General features: G+C 44.6%; 1 protein-coding gene across 1 annotated transcript in view; it reads left to right on the plus strand.

Annotated features, from left to right (window-relative positions):
* The window catches only part of VEPH1 (ventricular zone expressed PH domain containing 1), a 904,948-nt gene that overhangs the window by 443,180 nt on the left and 444,879 nt on the right, over positions 1-16,889 (plus strand). The gene's annotated exons all lie outside the window — the stretch shown is intronic.

Here is a 16,889-nt window from a genome sequence, read left to right on the forward strand (position 1 = left end):
TATATATATATATATATATATATATATAATATATATAATATACACATATATGTATATATACCTATTAATTCTCTATTATGGACCTCTCCTTCATTGGGACCTAATATGTTGAGCACTTTGATGCTTCAGTCTCTTAAGGTCTAAGATGCTATTAAATTCTCAGACAAACTAGCACCTCCTCACCTTTATCTTTATTCTCTATGTTATAACAAGGCCTTCCCACCTTGTGTAGATGACTACATTTCTCGTGGTGGCGGGAAAATGGATTGGACAAAGTTCATCAATTGCTTCCTCTTCTAGTCTTGTCTCCTTTGAAAAACTGATAGAGAAATACTCAATTCCTTCTTGAGCAACTGTTAGATATTTGCAAATTAAACATTGGTTGTCATGTGCCAGATTTTGATCCTTCATATACATTTACATCGTTTGAACTTTTTTGCCAATCACATCCACAATAATTTCTGCTGTCTAATCACTTTTGAACAGTGTTCCCCAAAATGTCATAAAGAGTAATGTATGTAGATGAGAGGCAGACTAGGTGAGCTCATCAGACAGAGCTTCCTGGAAAATTGCATGAGCCATGGTTTCTTCTTCTCTATAAACTTTACCAAAATCAAATCTTAATTTAAAGTTCTGACATGACAGTACATGGTTCCTAGTTATCCAGCCAATTGCTTTTGGGGGTGCGCCTCCAAAGGTGAGATGGTGCATGTGTGATGGACCTGTTAGTGGGTGTCTCGCTTTATGTCTTGAGTATATAATTTTGCCCATGTTATCTTCCATTCTTCCCTTACTAGAGACCATTAAAAAGCTTTGTTGCATTATAAATCGCCCACGCTCACTTGGTCTCGGTACAAAGTTCTTACTTTTTTCTTTTTAGCAGGAAAGCAAACAAGCCAATGCTTGGGAAAAAACACATCACATTCCTGGAAATTTTTTGCCTGAGTAAATAATGTTATGACCAATGAGCAACTTACCAGTTGCTTCAATGACATGTAGGATAAATTCTATGCCCATGTTTACTTTCTTTTCCAATATAATTTTATACTTATGGAGCACCCCGCCAGGGCCATGGGGTACTCGGTACTGGGTCCAGTCTTTCTTAAAGGGAATGTCACGGTGACTGCGACCCAGTCCGTTGCCCTGAGCGTCCAATTAAAGGGGGATAGGTCTTTTAAGGGGAATTGTGGTAAAGTCTGTCGTGACGCCATCTGTGGTGTTCGGTCAATAGTGGGACCGACACTGCATTAAAGGGGTCCTCTGGGGGATGATACTGCAGCAATGATGGTAATGCTTCCCACAGGTGAAGCGGGGTCTCCAGAGGTCCTGAAGTGTATGGCGATGATGGTGTAGGCCGGTAAAATGAGTAAAGGACACAAGTTGTAAGTCTGGTTTACTGCAGTTGGCAGGCCACAGTCCAGGGTACCAGGCATGGGTGATGGTAGTCTGGCCTGCTCAGTGGCAATGGAAGAACCTCCTTCCCAGTTGAGGTCCGTGAGTCTTTCCAACTAGCGCTTGCTGTATATGAAGTCCCTGCTGCCTGAAGCTTTCTGCTGAGTCCTCTATTCCCACTGTCCTGAGACAGGTACCTGCATGACGGACAGCTTGAGCCATTTTACAGGGACTCTATCATGCCTCGGGCTCCTGTGGTGCTGCTGCGTCTCAGGCGTGGTGTGGGCCAATTACATAAAGTTCTCAGCCCTCCGGTTCTGTTCTGTGTCTTAGAGTGCCACAAAAGCCTTGGGCTCCCAATTCCCGGCTACTGCGGTCTGGCTCTGAGGGTGTCCTTCCACTGTTCCCCTCTGAGCCCTTTCTCTCTCCTCAACTCCTGTAGCTTCTGTAGCTGATATCAAAGCAACCTGGGCTTCCATAACACCTCAGCAGTTCCACAGGCTGATCGACTCCATGCCACTCCATTTTTTAATACAATTCTTATTGTATATAATGTATATAGCTGAATTTAGAGTTGAGCGACTTTTACTGTTTTCGGATCGAGTCGAGTTTCGCGAAACCCGACTTTGTCAAAAGTCGGGTTGGGTGAAATCGGCCGATTATTGCGAAAAGTTGGGGGCCGACTGAAACACGAAACCCAATGCAAGTCAATGGGGAATCAAAGTCGGCAGTGAGAGGATAACAGGAAAACACCTACAGTGCCCATTTTAATGCCAAAAACATAAATTCTTATTACTTAAGCTTGTCAATCTTAATTTACTTTATAATAATAGTTAGGCATTGAAAACTGGGGGTCATTGGGCTAAAGTTGTGGGGGGTAGGGCTGGCTCAAGATTTTCGTGGGCCCAGGAAACGGGGAATACGTCACGGAGGTGGACCAGGGAGAGGTAAGTATTTCAACTTTGCAAGTGCAGTGATCCTGAGCAAGCTGGGGGGGCCCACTCGTTGGCACTGGCACAGGGCCCCTCATAGTATAGCAGTGTGTTTGACGGCAGGTGGCACCTCCCACTGGCAGAGACACTTTTGCGTACTATGAGGGGCCCTGTGCCAGTGACGTCGCCAATGAGTATGCCCCCCACCTGATGAAGGAACCTGCACTTTCATCTGCACCTTCCTCTTTGTCCCCGTGTAAGGTGGTATAGTATGCGGGAAGGGGAACCTGACTTTCAGCAGGGTCAGATTCTGGCTGTGTAGAGTGCAAGGGGAATGTAGTGGTCTGGGTCAATGTACCAGCAGACTCATCTAGCAGTGGCTGGGCAATGGGCAGGATGAGGAGGAAACACAAATATAGGCCCAAATAATAAAGTAGGCTAAATGCAGTTCAAAATTGGTAACAGGACTAAACAGGCGGCATTGCTTTGTTCAGTGGAGGAAAACTGTAATGAGTGGCAGACACAGTTAATAGGCTGTCATGATCTCTGCAGGCAGAGATCATAGCAAGCCTATAGAGGGACAAGCTCTCGGAAGATGGAACTATACTGACCATGAACTAAGCCTGCCGCGCAACTAGAAATAGCCAGGTAGCATTTCCTATTTATAGCTAGATGCCCAGCTCTGGCCTAAGACCTAAATAGCTAGCAGAGGGAAATATAAGACCTGGCTCACCTCTAGAGAAATATTCCAAAGAAGACAGTAGCCCCCCACATATAATGACGGTGAGTTCAGATGAAACAACAAACGCAGCAGGAAAATAGTCTTAGCAAATTTGAGGTCCGCTTACTAGATAGCAGAAGACAGATAGTATACTTTCATGGTCAGCAGAAAAATACTAACAAAACACCATCCAGAGATTACCTTAAACTCTGGCATTAACTCATAACGCCAGAGTAGCAATCCCTGATCGACGAGAGCTTTCCAGACACAGTAACAAAACTTCAGCTGCGAACTGGAACAAATAGGCAAAACAAAACATGGACAAAAGTCCAACTTATCAGTAGTTGTCTAGAAGCAGGAACAAGCACTGAGAGGCATCAGATAACATTGTTGACCGGCAAGAAACCACCAGAGAAATGAGCTTAAATAGCGACACCCACTACTGATGGAATCAGGTGAAACAGGAAAGAGGATGACAAGTCCAATTCCACAAGCGGCCACCGGGGGAGCCCAGAATCCAAATTCACAACAGTACCCCCCCCTCAAGGAGGGGGCACCGAACCCTCACCAGATCCACCAGGGCGACCAGGATGAGCCCTATGGAAGGCACGAACAAGATCAGAAGCATGAACATCAGATGCATTGACCCAAGAATTATCCTCCTGGCCGTAACCCTTCCAGTTGACCAGATACTGGAGTTTCCGTCTGGAAACACGAGAGTCCAAAATTTTCTCCACAACGTACTCCAACTCACCCTCAACCAACACCGGAGCAGGAGGCTCAAGAGAAGGTACAACAGGTACCTCATACCTGCGCAATAACGACCGATGAAAAACGTTATGAATGGAAAAGGACGCAGGGAGGTCCAAACGGAAAGAAACAGGATTAAGAATCTCCAATATTCTATAAGGGCCGATGAACCGAGGTTTAAACTTAGGAGAAGAGACCCTCATAGGGACAAAACGAGAAGACAACCACACTAAATCTCCAACACAAAGCCGAGAACCAACACGACGATGACGGTTGGCAAAACGCTGAGTCTTCTCCTGTGACAACTTCAAATTGTCCATAACCTGCCCCCAGATGTGATGCAATCTCTCCACCACCGCATCCACTCCAGGACAATCCGAGGATTCCACTTGACCGGAGGAAAATCGAGGGTGAAACCCCGAATTACAGAAAAACGGGGACACCAAGGTGGAAGAACTGGCCCGATTATTGAGGGCGAACTCTGCCAATGGCAAAAAAGCAACCCAATCATCCTGGTCAGCAGAGACAAAACACCTCAGATATGTCTCAAGGGTCTGATTAGTCCGCTCGGTCTGGCCATTAGTCTGAGGGTGAAAAGCAGATGAAAAAGACAAATCTATGCCCATCCTAGCACAGAATGCCCGCCAAAATCTAGACACAAATTGGGTACCTCTGTCAGAAACAATATTCTCAGGAATACCGTGCAATCGGACAACATTCTGAAAAAACAGAGGAACCAACTCAGAAGAAGAAGGCAACTTGGGCAGAGGAACCAAATGGACCATTTTAGAGAAACGGTCACAGACCACCCAGATGACAGACATCTTCTGGGAAACAGGCAGATCTGAAATAAAATCCATCGAGATGTGTGTCCAAGGCCTCTTAGGAATAGGCAAGGGCAACAGCAGTCCGCTAGCCCGAGAACTACAAGACTTGGCCCGAGCACAAACGTCACATGACTGCACAAAGACTCGCACATCTCGTGACAGAGAAGGCCACCAGAAGGATCTTGCCACCAAATCCCTGGTACCAAAAATTCCGGGATGACCTGCCAATGCAGAAGAATGTACCTCAGAGATGACTCTGCTGGTCCAATCATCCGGAACAAACAGTCTATCAGGCGGACAACGATCCGGTCTATCCGCCTGAAACTCTTGCAAGGACCGCCGCAGATCAGGAGAAACGGCCGACAAAATTACTCCCTCCCTAAGGATACCTGTGGGTTCAGAATTACCAGGAGAGTCCGGGTCAAAACTCCTAGAAAGGGCATCTGCCTTAACATTCTTAGAACCCGGTAGGTATGACACCACAAAATTAAAGCGAGAAAAAAATAAAGACCAGCGCGCCTGTCTAGGATTCAGGCGTCTGGCAGTCTCAAGATAAATCAAATTTTTGTGGTCAGTCAATACCACCACCTGATGCCTAGCCCCCTCGAGCCAATGGCGCCACTCCTCAAACGCCCACTTCATGGCCAAAAGCTCCCGATTCCCAACATCATAATTCCGCTCTGCGGGCGAAAATTTGCGAGAAAAGAAGGCACAAGGCCTAATGACGGAGCAGTCGGAACCTTTCTGTGACAACACTGCCCCAGCTCCGATCTCCGAAGCGTCAACCTCAACCTGAAAAGGCAGATTCACATCAGGCTGACGCAACACAGGGGCAGAGGCAAAACGGCGCTTAAGCTCCTGAAAGGCCTCTACAGCATGAGGGGACCAATTAGCAACATCAGCGCCTTGTCTGGTCAAATCAGTCAGTGGTTTAACGACATCCGAAAAACCAGCAATAAATCGGCGGTAAAAGTTGGCAAAGCCCAAAAATCTCTGAAGACCCTTAAGAGAGGAGGGCTGAGTCCAGTCACAAATAGCTTGCACCTTGACGGGATCCATCTCAATGGAAGAGGGAGAAAAAATATACCCCAAAAAAGAAATTTTCTGGACCCCAAAAACGCACTTAGACCCCTTCACACATAAAGAATTAGACCGCAGAACCTGAAAAACTCTCCTGACCTGCTGGACATGAGAGTCCCAGTCATCAGAAAAAATCAGAATATCATCCAGATATATTATCATAAATTTATCCAGAAAATTGCGGAAAATATCATGCATAAAAGACTGGAAAACTGAAGGGGCATTAGAAAGACCAAAAGGCATGACCAAATACTCAAAGTGGCCCTCGGGCGTATTAAATGCGGTCTTCCACTCATCCCCCTGCCTGATCCGCACCAAATTATACGCCCCACGAAGATCAATTTTAGAGAACCACTTAGCACCCTCTATACGAGCAAACAAATCAGTAAGCAATGGCAATGGGTATTGATACTTAACAGTGATCTTATTCAGAAGCCGATAATCAATACATGGTCTCAAAGAGCCGTCTTTTTTTGAGACAAAGAAAAACCCAGCTCCCAAGGGAGAAGAAGATGGACGAATATGTCCCTTTTCCAAAGACTCCTTTATATATTCCCGAATAGCAGCATGTTCCGGCACAGACAAATTAAACAAACGACCCTTTGGATATTTACAACCCGGTATCAAATCTATGGCACAATCGCACTCACGGTGCGGAGGTAACGACCCAAGCTTGGGTTCGTCAAAGACGTCTTGATAATCAGAGAGGAACTCAGGGACTTCAGAGGGAATGGACGACGAAATAGAAACCAAAGGTACGTCCCCATGAATACCCTTACATCCCCAGCTCAACACAGACATAGCTCTCCAGTCCAAGACTGGGTTGTGAGACTGCAACCATGGCAATCCCAGTACCAAATCGTCATGTAAATTATACAGCACCAGGAAACGAATAATCTCCTGGTGATCCGGATTGATACGCATGGTTACTTGTGTCCAGTATTGTGGTTTATTATTAGCCAATGGGGTGGAGTCAATCCCCTTCAGAGGAATAAGAGTCTCCAAAGGCTCTAAATCAAAACCACAACGATTGGCAAAGGACCAATCCATAAGACTCAGAGCGGCGCCAGAGTCAACATAGGCGTCCGTGGCAATGGATGACAAAGAGCAAATCAGGGTTACAGACAAAATAAACTTAGACTGAATGGTGCCAATGGAAACAGACTTATCAAGCTTCTTTGTACGCCTAGAGCATGCCGATATAACATGAGTAGAATCCCCACAATAGAAACACAATCCATTCTTCCGTCTAAAATTCTGTCGCTCACTCCTGGACAGAATTCTATCACACTGCATACTTTCTGGCGTCTTTTCCATAGACACCGCCAGATGGTGCATCGGTTTGCGCTCCCGCAGACGCCTATCAATCTGAATAGCCATTGTCATGGACTCATTCAGACCTGCAGGCAAAGGGAACCCCACCATAACATCCTTAACGGCATCAGAGAGACCTTCTCTGAAAGTTGCCGCCAAGGCGCACTCATTCCACTGAGTAAGCACAGACCATTTACGGAATTTTTGGCAGAAAACTTCAGCTTCGTCTTGCCCCTGAGATAGTGCCATCAAAGTTTTTTCTGCCTGAAGTTCCAAATGAGGTTCCTCATAAAGCAAGCCCAAGGCCAGAAAAAACGCATCCACATCGCGTAACGCAGGATCCCCTGCTGGCAATGAGAAGGCCCAATCTTGAGGGTCACCCCTGAGCAAGGAAATCACAATCCTAACCTGCTGAGCAGGGTCTCCAGCTGAACGAGACTTCAGGGACAAATAAAGCTTACAATTATTTCGGAAATTCTGGAAGCTAGCTCTATTCCCTGTGAAGAACTCCGGCAAAGGAATTCTCGGCTCAGATACCGGAGCATGTACTACAAAATCTTGTAAATTTTGTACTTTCGTGATGAGATTATTCAAACCCGCAGTTACACTCTGGAGATCCATTATTGTCAGGTGCACACAGAGCATACAGAGATTAGGAGGAGAGAGAGAAAAAAGACTGCAGCAAGGCAGACTGGAGGAAAAAAAAAAAAAAAAAATTCCAGCAGACTTCTTATAACTCTCCTTTCTCAACCTGGGTCTTTAACACTTTAGTGGGCCGGTCAAACTGTCATGATCTCTGCAGGCAGAGATCATAGCAAGCCTATAGAGGGACAAGCTCTCGGAAGATGGAACTATACTGACCATGAACTAAGCCTGCCGCGCAACTAGAAATAGCCAGGTAGCATTTCCTATTTATAGCTAGATGCCCAGCTCTGGCCTAAGACCTAAATAGCTAGCAGAGGGAAATATAAGACCTGGCTCACCTCTAGAGAAATATTCCAAAGAAGACAGTAGCCCCCCACATATAATGACGGTGAGTTCAGATGAAACAACAAACGCAGCAGGAAAATAGTCTTAGCAAATTTGAGGTCCGCTTACTAGATAGCAGAAGACAGATAGTATACTTTCATGGTCAGCAGAAAAATACTAACAAAACACCATCCAGAGATTACCTTAAACTCTGGCATTAACTCATAACGCCAGAGTAGCAATCCCTGATCGACGAGAGCTTTCCAGACACAGTAACAAAACTTCAGCTGCGAACTGGAACAAATAGGCAAAACAAAACATGGACAAAAGTCCAACTTATCAGTAGTTGTCTAGAAGCAGGAACAAGCACTGAGAGGCATCAGATAACATTGTTGACCGGCAAGAAACCACCAGAGAAATGAGCTTAAATAGCGACACCCACTACTGATGGAATCAGGTGAAACAGGAAAGAGGATGACAAGTCCAATTCCACAAGCGGCCACCGGGGGAGCCCAGAATCCAAATTCACAACAATAGGCCCAAATAATAAAGTAGGCTAAATGCAGTTCAAATGTGGTAACAGGATTAAACAGGCGGCATTGCTTTGTTCAGTGGAGGAGAACTGTAATGAGTGGCAGACACAGTTAGTAGGCCCAAATAATAAAGTAGGCTAAATGCAGTTCAAATGTGGTAACAGGACTAAACAGGCGGCATTGCTTTGTTCAGTGGAGGAAAACTGTAATGAGTGACAGACACAGTTAGTAGGCCCAAATAATAAAGTAGGCTAAATGCAGTTCAAATGTGGTAACAGGATTAAACAGGCGGCATTGCTTTGTTCAGTGGAGGAGAACTGTAAGGAGTGGCAGACACAGTTAGTAGGCCCAAATAATAAAGTAGGCTAAATGCAGTTCAAATGTGGTAACAGGACTAACCAGGCGGCATTGCTTTGTTCAGTGGAGGAAAACTGTAATGAGTGGCAGACACAGTTAGTAGGCCCAAATAATAAAGTAGGCTAAATGCAGTTCAAATGTGGTAACAGGACTAAACAGGCGGCATTGCTTTGTTCAGTGGAGGAAAACTGTAATGAGTGGCAGACACAGTTAGTAGGCCCAAATAATAAAGTGGGCTAAATGTCTGCCAAAAAATTGTTCATAAATAAACAGGCGACATTGCTTTGCTCAGTGTCGGAAAATTGTAATGAGTAGCAGACTAAATTAGTAGGCCCAAATAATAAAGTGGGCTAAATGTCTGCCAAAAAATTGTTCATAAATAAACAGGTGGTATAGCTAGGTACAGGGGTGGGCTCCTCTGCTGAGTGGCAGACAGTGGTAGTAGGCGCAAAGTATTAACTGGTCTAAATGGAGGCCAGGGCCCCTGTATATTTTAACTATCATCTATCATTTCAACAAATTTGTATTGGCAGTGCCATTGAAGGATTTAACAGCACAGACTACACAGTGGTGGAGCAGGGAGAGGTAAGTATTGCAAGTGGTAGAGCACTGTTCGAGCTGGGGGGAACACTCTCTCGTGGGCTGCGGTACTGGCACAGGGCCCCTCATATTACGACGGTGTGTCTGATGTTGGTTGTGCACCACCACCGTCAGAGACACTTCATTGTACTATGAGGGACCCTGTTCCAGTGCCGTCGCCCAAGAGTGGGCCCACCCACCTGCTCAGGCAAACGGCACTCGCATGGGTGCTTGTGCCAGGTGGTGACCACGGCCCTGTGGGGGGAGTCAGCTCATTTAGGGAGGTATAAAAATGGCCTATGGTGGACATTCAGCAGCTGCAAATGGAGGAATTGGAGAAGTCAGTAAGAGGAGGTCAAAAGCAAAACATTTTTCAGGCAAGCTACGTGTCAGCAGGGGAAGGTGGGGCAAAATAATTTGAAATCCATGATTGGTTCATTTTAATGAAGGTTAGATCATCAACATTTTGTGTAGCCAGACGATGTCACTGGCTCAACACCTCCAGCCTTAGGTGCTATTGTGCTTTTGCCACTACCACCAGATGCACCACCACCACCACCATCAGTACCAGCTGGCAACCACCACCCACGGGCTCTTCCACCAGACTTCCTCATTTTTTGGAAAATCTAACCAAAATAACAACCGTTATATGGTACTGTAAAACAAGGTAGAATGTGTATATAAACTTGTTGAGAATTTAAATCTCCCTTTTTTTGGGGGGGAGACTGAACTACAACTCAGGCCCTGTGCATAAATCAACACAATGTAAGTGGCAGAAAGTGGCTGGCTGATATACGACAAACTAACAGGACTGAAGTATATCCACTTTGTGAGAATTTGAATCTCATTTTTTTTTGGGGGGGAGACTGAACCAAAACTCAGGCCCTGTGTATTTAACAACGCAATCTAAGTGGCAGAAAGTGGCTGGCTGACATACGACAAACTTACAGGACTGAAGTATATCCACTTTGTGAGAATTTGAATCTCATTTTTTGGGGGGAGGAGACTGAACCAAAACTCAGGCCCAGTGTATTTAACAACGCAATCTAAGTGGCAGAAAGTGGCTGGCTGACATACGACAAACTAACAGGACTGAAGTATATCCACTTTGTGAGAATTTGAATCTCACTTTTTTTTTTGGAGACTGAACCAAAACTCAGTTCCAGTGTATAAAACAACACAATGTAAGTGGCAGAAAGTGGCTGGAAGATATATGAAAAAATACAAGGACTGTAGTACAATTTCAATCTCCCTACAATGATCTCAGGACAAGTATGGCAGCAATAAAAAGGACTGCTGCACACAAAAGTGTGGACAAATAAACAAGATAACTATGCAGAAAGGAGCAACAGGATTTTTGCTTTTAAGAAAGCAGTTGGTTTGCACAGCAGCGGTGCAAACAGCAATGCAACTATCAGGGAGCCTTATAGGGCAGCCTAAGGCCATGTTCACACTTTGCAGGTGACCTCTGCGGGTTCTTCCGCAGTGGATTTGATAAATCTGCAGGGCAAAACCGCTGTGGTTATCCCTGCAGATTTATCGCGGTTTGTTCCGCGGTTTCCACTGCGGGTTTCCGCCTATACTATTGATGCTGCATATGCAGCAATATGCAGCATCAATAGTAATGTTAAAATAAAAAAAAAAGTTTATATACTCACCCTCTGACGTCCCGATCTCCTCGGCGCTGCACCCGGCGGTCCGGTTCCAAAGATGATGTGCGAGAAGGACCCTTCGTGACGTCACGGTCATGTGACCGCGACATCACGGTCATGTGACCGCGACGTCACCGCAGGTCCTGTTCGCACAGCAACTCTGACCGGACGGCCGCGTGCAGCGCTGAGAGGTGAGTATAACATGATTTTTTATTTTAATTCTTTTTTTTACACAAATATGGTTCCCAGGGCCTGGAGGAGAGTCTCCTCTCCTCCACCCCGGGTACCACCCGCACATTATCCGCTTACTTCCCGCAACGTGGGCACAGCCCCATGCGGGAAGTAAGCGGTTCAATGCATTTCTATGGGTGCAGAATCGCAGCGATTCTGCACCAAGAAGTGACATGCTGCGGGTTGTAAACCGCTGCGTTTCTGCGCGTTTTTTCCCACAGCATGTGCACAGCGGTTTGCGGTTTCCATAGGGTTCACATGTAAATGTAAATGCAATGGAAACTGCTGCGGACCCGCAGCATCAAAATCGTGGCAGTTCCTCGGTAAAAACCGCAAAGTGTGAACATGGCTTAATAAGCTACAGAGCTGATGCACAAAGATATAGCCTCCACTGTCCCTGCAAAAAAAAGGTGGTGTTGGACAGTGGAAATCGCTACAGCACAAGCGGTTTGGGGGTTTATCTTCCCTCCCTAACTATATCCCTTCTTCTGATGAAGCTGCAGCAACCTCTCCCTATGCTAAGATCGGCAGAAGTAAGATGGCGGTCGGCGTGCACGCCCCTTTATAGCCCCTGCGACGCTGCAGAAAGCAAGCCAATCACTGTCATGCCCTTCTCTAAGATGGTGGGGACCGAGACCTATGTCATCATGTTGCCCACACTCTGTGTCCTCCTTCATTGGCTGAAAAATGGCGCTGAAAGCGTTATACGAAACGCGACTTTGGCACGCAGATCGGCGACCTCATGGCCGATCCCACACTGGGATCCAAAAGTCGGCGATTTTTTTATTTGTCCGATCCGTTTCGCTCAACCCTAGCTGAATTAATTCTGATACAAGGTGACCAAGGAAGCAACAAAGGAACAGCTGAGAAAGACACAATCTGAGGTTCCCTAGTATTAGTATTGCAGTTTATATACCAATGTAGAATTTCTTTAAAAGACTCCGAGATGCATAATGATAAATGGATACAGAACAATGGAGCGTGACAATCCACACCTAACAATAACTTTTCAAAGGCTTTCATTGTGTTAAGTTTTAGCTTTCTGTAATTTTACAATTTTTTTGTGTATTAGTTTATGAAATACTACATCTGTACCTATGAGTGGAGCATTATAAAAGTAGGTAAACTATTCTGTTGCCCATACTTTGTATCCACATTGAAGGATAACTACAATTAAAGGGTACCTGTCTGTTGATTCATGCTACCCAATCCATGAACAGTATGAATCAAAGTCTGGCTACACAATTGTAGCAAGGTATGCTATTATCTAAAATGTTCTGATGTTTTAAAAAAAGTACTTTAAAGATTGCTTAAGCGCCGTTGTAGGTGATACACAACTAGGAGAGATCAATTTTCAAACTAGAATGTGCAAATTGCCTCTTCTGAGAAAAAGAGGACTTTACTCTATAGCGCCACCTGTTGGAGGTAGCGTTAATTGGTTGATTGTGACTTGTAGGATCGCTACTTCCAACAGGTGGCGCTATAGAGTAAAGTCCTCTTTTTCTCAGAAGAGGCAATTTGTATATTTAATTTCCCAGAGGAGCATTGCATGGTGAATAAGCCTCCTTATCTTGACAAGCCAGCTGATATGTCACTCTCCATAAGGAGAAACGTTATCCCTTAGACCCCAAACTAGAATGGTGTGAAGAAAAGCCAACCTTGTGCAACACAGGACTGGTGTCATCTCTGCCCCTGGTCCCCAACCCAAACTATATTTTCAAACTATTCTCAGAGAAGATTACACCTATAGTCTTGAAACAAGACTGATTAATGACATCCTTGGTTTGACGTGAATCAGCTGACAAGTTCACTTTAACTATCTACAAGTTGAGAAACGTGAGCCTTTTCTGGCTCATTGTTGTACCATGACATCATGTTCTCTTGGGTTTCAAATAATTGTATTATTTTATTAAAATGACTTTAAAATTTAGTGTAAGAGCAATTGAAAGGATCTGACATGCACTGTAACTGGCGACTCACTAGAACAAAGTGTACTGTGGCATTTGCATGCCTAGATTGTTTAATGTATATTTACCTTGTGATTTGATCAGTCATTAGACTACAACACCCAGATATCAAAAGCAGCTGTGCTGCACTATTACATATTGTTGTCTTTCCACTATGTTTGACTATTAGCAGTGAGGTTTAATTGGACAGGCATGACATGATATACAGGTGGTCATCAGCATTCATCACTTCCTCTATATATACAACCTAATTCTATGGATGCCCTCAAGACGTTTTTTTCTGCAACAATTTATCAAAATGAAAAGAAAGGTATTAGATGGCCACATCACGTAGGTAAAATACCTACGTGTACACAAACAATGCGTGCTAGCCGGACTTGTATTCAACCTTGTCGTAACTATATTATGCAAGGGGGGGAATGTGGAAACCACAAAAAAACGACAGTAGGGAAAAAGACTATATAAAATAAACCTTTACTGATTTATTGATGTAAATAACATGCAAGTTAAAATACGGACATTAACATAGAACAAAGTGCCAAGTTAGTGCAAAACACAGAAAAACTGCTGCCTGTGCAAAAAAGATGTGCAGCTAAGGAACTGGCTACCGGAATAATGCAAAGTTATATGGTGGGGAATGTAGCTCGCCAACTACGGCGCCTACTGGAGATGGTGTCCATGTCCACCTGAACATTATACCCTACCTACGATTGTAAAAACCACTAGTGCGGCTCCAACGGTAATGACTACTATGCAAGTGCAAAATAATGAGCCAACATATTTACACATAATCAAATAGGGTAATGCCCATACATGGAGGTCCTATAAATAAGACCCAAAATGCAGACGAACCAAAGCTACTTCCCAATAGCCGCTACCATAAGGGTGCACCAACTCCCCACATGGTGTAGAGCAAACACTGCTGCTCCAAAGTATAATACCTGCTTGTGCGGCTGCTAGTATTCTGCCAGGACCTCAAACTGCACGTCCACCCAACGCGCGTTTCGGAGGGGAACTCCTTCGTCAGGGGGTGTGTCAAGACGGACGCATGCAGAAGTTTAAATAGCCCACCGCTGAATGAATCATCGGCGCACACCGGAAATGATGCAGGTGTCGCTACGGCAACCTGACACTCGGCGGCGGCGACGTCATGCAGGGGCGCCGCCAACCATGGCAACCGCCCAAGCATAGAGACGCCGCAGGCCGTCCAGAGCGACAGTGCCCAGTGCGCATGCATGCAGGTGCCGCCTAGAAGATTCAGAGACCTGTGTCTAAAATACATGGCCGGAGTGAACTGCGTGGGACAGAATATGAAGAGCGGCCAGGCTAACCAAGCACCATATCCCTAGCGCTATTTGGCCACTAAAACAGCTAACAAAATACCATATTGGTATACAGACCCCCACAGTGGGCCACACATGCGTCCAAAAATGACATAAAAAAATGCGCATATATAATAAATCAATCAACGTAGACAGCTAAGATTGGTAAGAACGGAACCAAACAAACTAATCACAAAAACAGTACATAATAAGACATAACACACAACATCAAAGTACATAAAGTGCTAAAATAATATGTCCATTCGCCGGGAGCGGACCAACATGGCTGTAATGAGTAGATATCTTCATGATGAGATCTTCTATGAAGCTTAATTGAATGGATGTTGGTAAGCTGACAACAAAGGTCCGACATATCCACATGGTACACATAGCTGAAACGATTGATTAAAAACACAATTAAAAACATGCACAGACGCAATCCACTGTATAATACACCATCAATCGTGTCACGACCATGATCACATAAATGGTGCAAAACTAATGGTCTCATTGAGGCCATGTGGGTGGATACTATTAAGCATCCACATCCACCGAGTTTCGAGCTGTGCCAACCTTTGTGAGATCCTCCCACCTCTTATACCAACCTCTATCATGTCTATGCCTTTGACACGTAGTGCCCTGCTATCACAATTGTGATGTGCCCTAAAGTGTCTAGGTATCGTTTTTAATGTTTCAACATTGTTGTTTAATGTCGCCGCCGCCGAGAGTGTCAGGTTGCCGTAGAGACGCCTGCGTCATTTCCGGTGTGCGCCAATGATTCATTCAGCGGTGGGCTATTTAAACTTCTGCATGCGTCCGTCTTGACACGCCCTCTGACGAAGGAGTTCCCCTCCGAAACGCGCGTCGGGTGGACATGCAGTTTGAGGTCCTGGCAGAATACTAGCAGCCGCACAAGCAGGTAATATACTTTGGAGCAGCAGTGTTTGCTCTACACCATGTGGGGAGTTGGTGCACCCTAATGGTAGCGGCTATGGGGAAGTAGCTTTGGTTCGTCTGCATTTTGGGTCTTATTTATAGGACCTCCATGTATGGGCATTACCCTATTTGATTATGTGGCACTTTGTTCTATGTTAATGTCCGTATTTTAACTTGCATGTTATTTACATCAATAAAGGTTTATTTTCTATAGTCTTTTTCCCTATTGTTGTTTTTTTGTGGTTTCCACATTCCCCCCCTTGAACAATTTATCAAAGCATATAAGTAAAGTGTCAATGATTCTGATTTTCTAAATAAAGTGTTGAAAAGATTTATGTTTGGATATAGCGAAAAGTAGAAAAGTGCAACTGGTGGTATTCTGTGTTTATTGCTGTGAAGTAAACCTAAGCCATACAGAACATTGACTACCTTATGACTTACAAGACAAGGACAAATTGTACTTGCAAAATGGTTTCTCTTTTCAGCAGCTTACATATGAAGTGTTCCAATTTTTAACTTCTACAAAAATCTTGACAGGCATAACATTTCTACTTGAAATTCTTTAATTCTCCTTTGAAACATGTAATGTTGCTGTGGAGTTTTGAAAGGTCAAGAACATTCATTAGGATCATATTGTAAAGTCTGCAGATTCTAAAAGGGTCCAAAACAATGGCATTTCTTTATTTCTGAAAAAAATGTTTTATTTAGTTTGTGCATAACTCAAAACACATCATAAAAGTAAGACCGGGCACTTTGGGAGTAAGCAACAAAAAATAGTGACTGACAGATATGAGCATTGTTGAGCTTCTTATGAAGAATTAAGTAGAAACACAAATCACTCTGCAACGAGTAAAACTAGGGATGAACGAGCGCTCAAATGCTCTGATTTTTGAAGCCAAGCAATTTCTAATTAGTGTTGAGCATTCCGATACCGCAAGTATCGGGTATCGGCCGATACTTAGCGGTATCGGAATTCCGATACCGAGATCCGATACTTGCCGCGTATCGGATACTGGAATCGGAAGTTCCCAGGATTCAAACTGCACAAATTTGCACGAATTCAGCCAATGAGAATGATTCCAAGTGTGGGCACATCCTGTTCAGCATGGAGGGCATGAAACTACTGGCAAGGCTGTGATTGCCTGCTGAAATGATGTCATGCTGCAGTTTAAAAGTCGCTGGCGCCATTTTGCGCTCACTCTGCTGTGAATTCAGTTAGTGACAGGACGCTGTTTGCTGACTGAGGGCCAGTTTAGAGATAGCGATTTGCTTCATTGTTCTTTTCCAAGGCTAATTTAGCAACCGCTGTGTTCACCTACTAATCACC

This window comes from Ranitomeya variabilis, chromosome 2 (assembly GCF_051348905.1).
Source record: "Ranitomeya variabilis isolate aRanVar5 chromosome 2, aRanVar5.hap1, whole genome shotgun sequence".
Lineage (NCBI taxonomy): Eukaryota > Metazoa > Chordata > Amphibia > Anura > Dendrobatidae > Ranitomeya > Ranitomeya variabilis.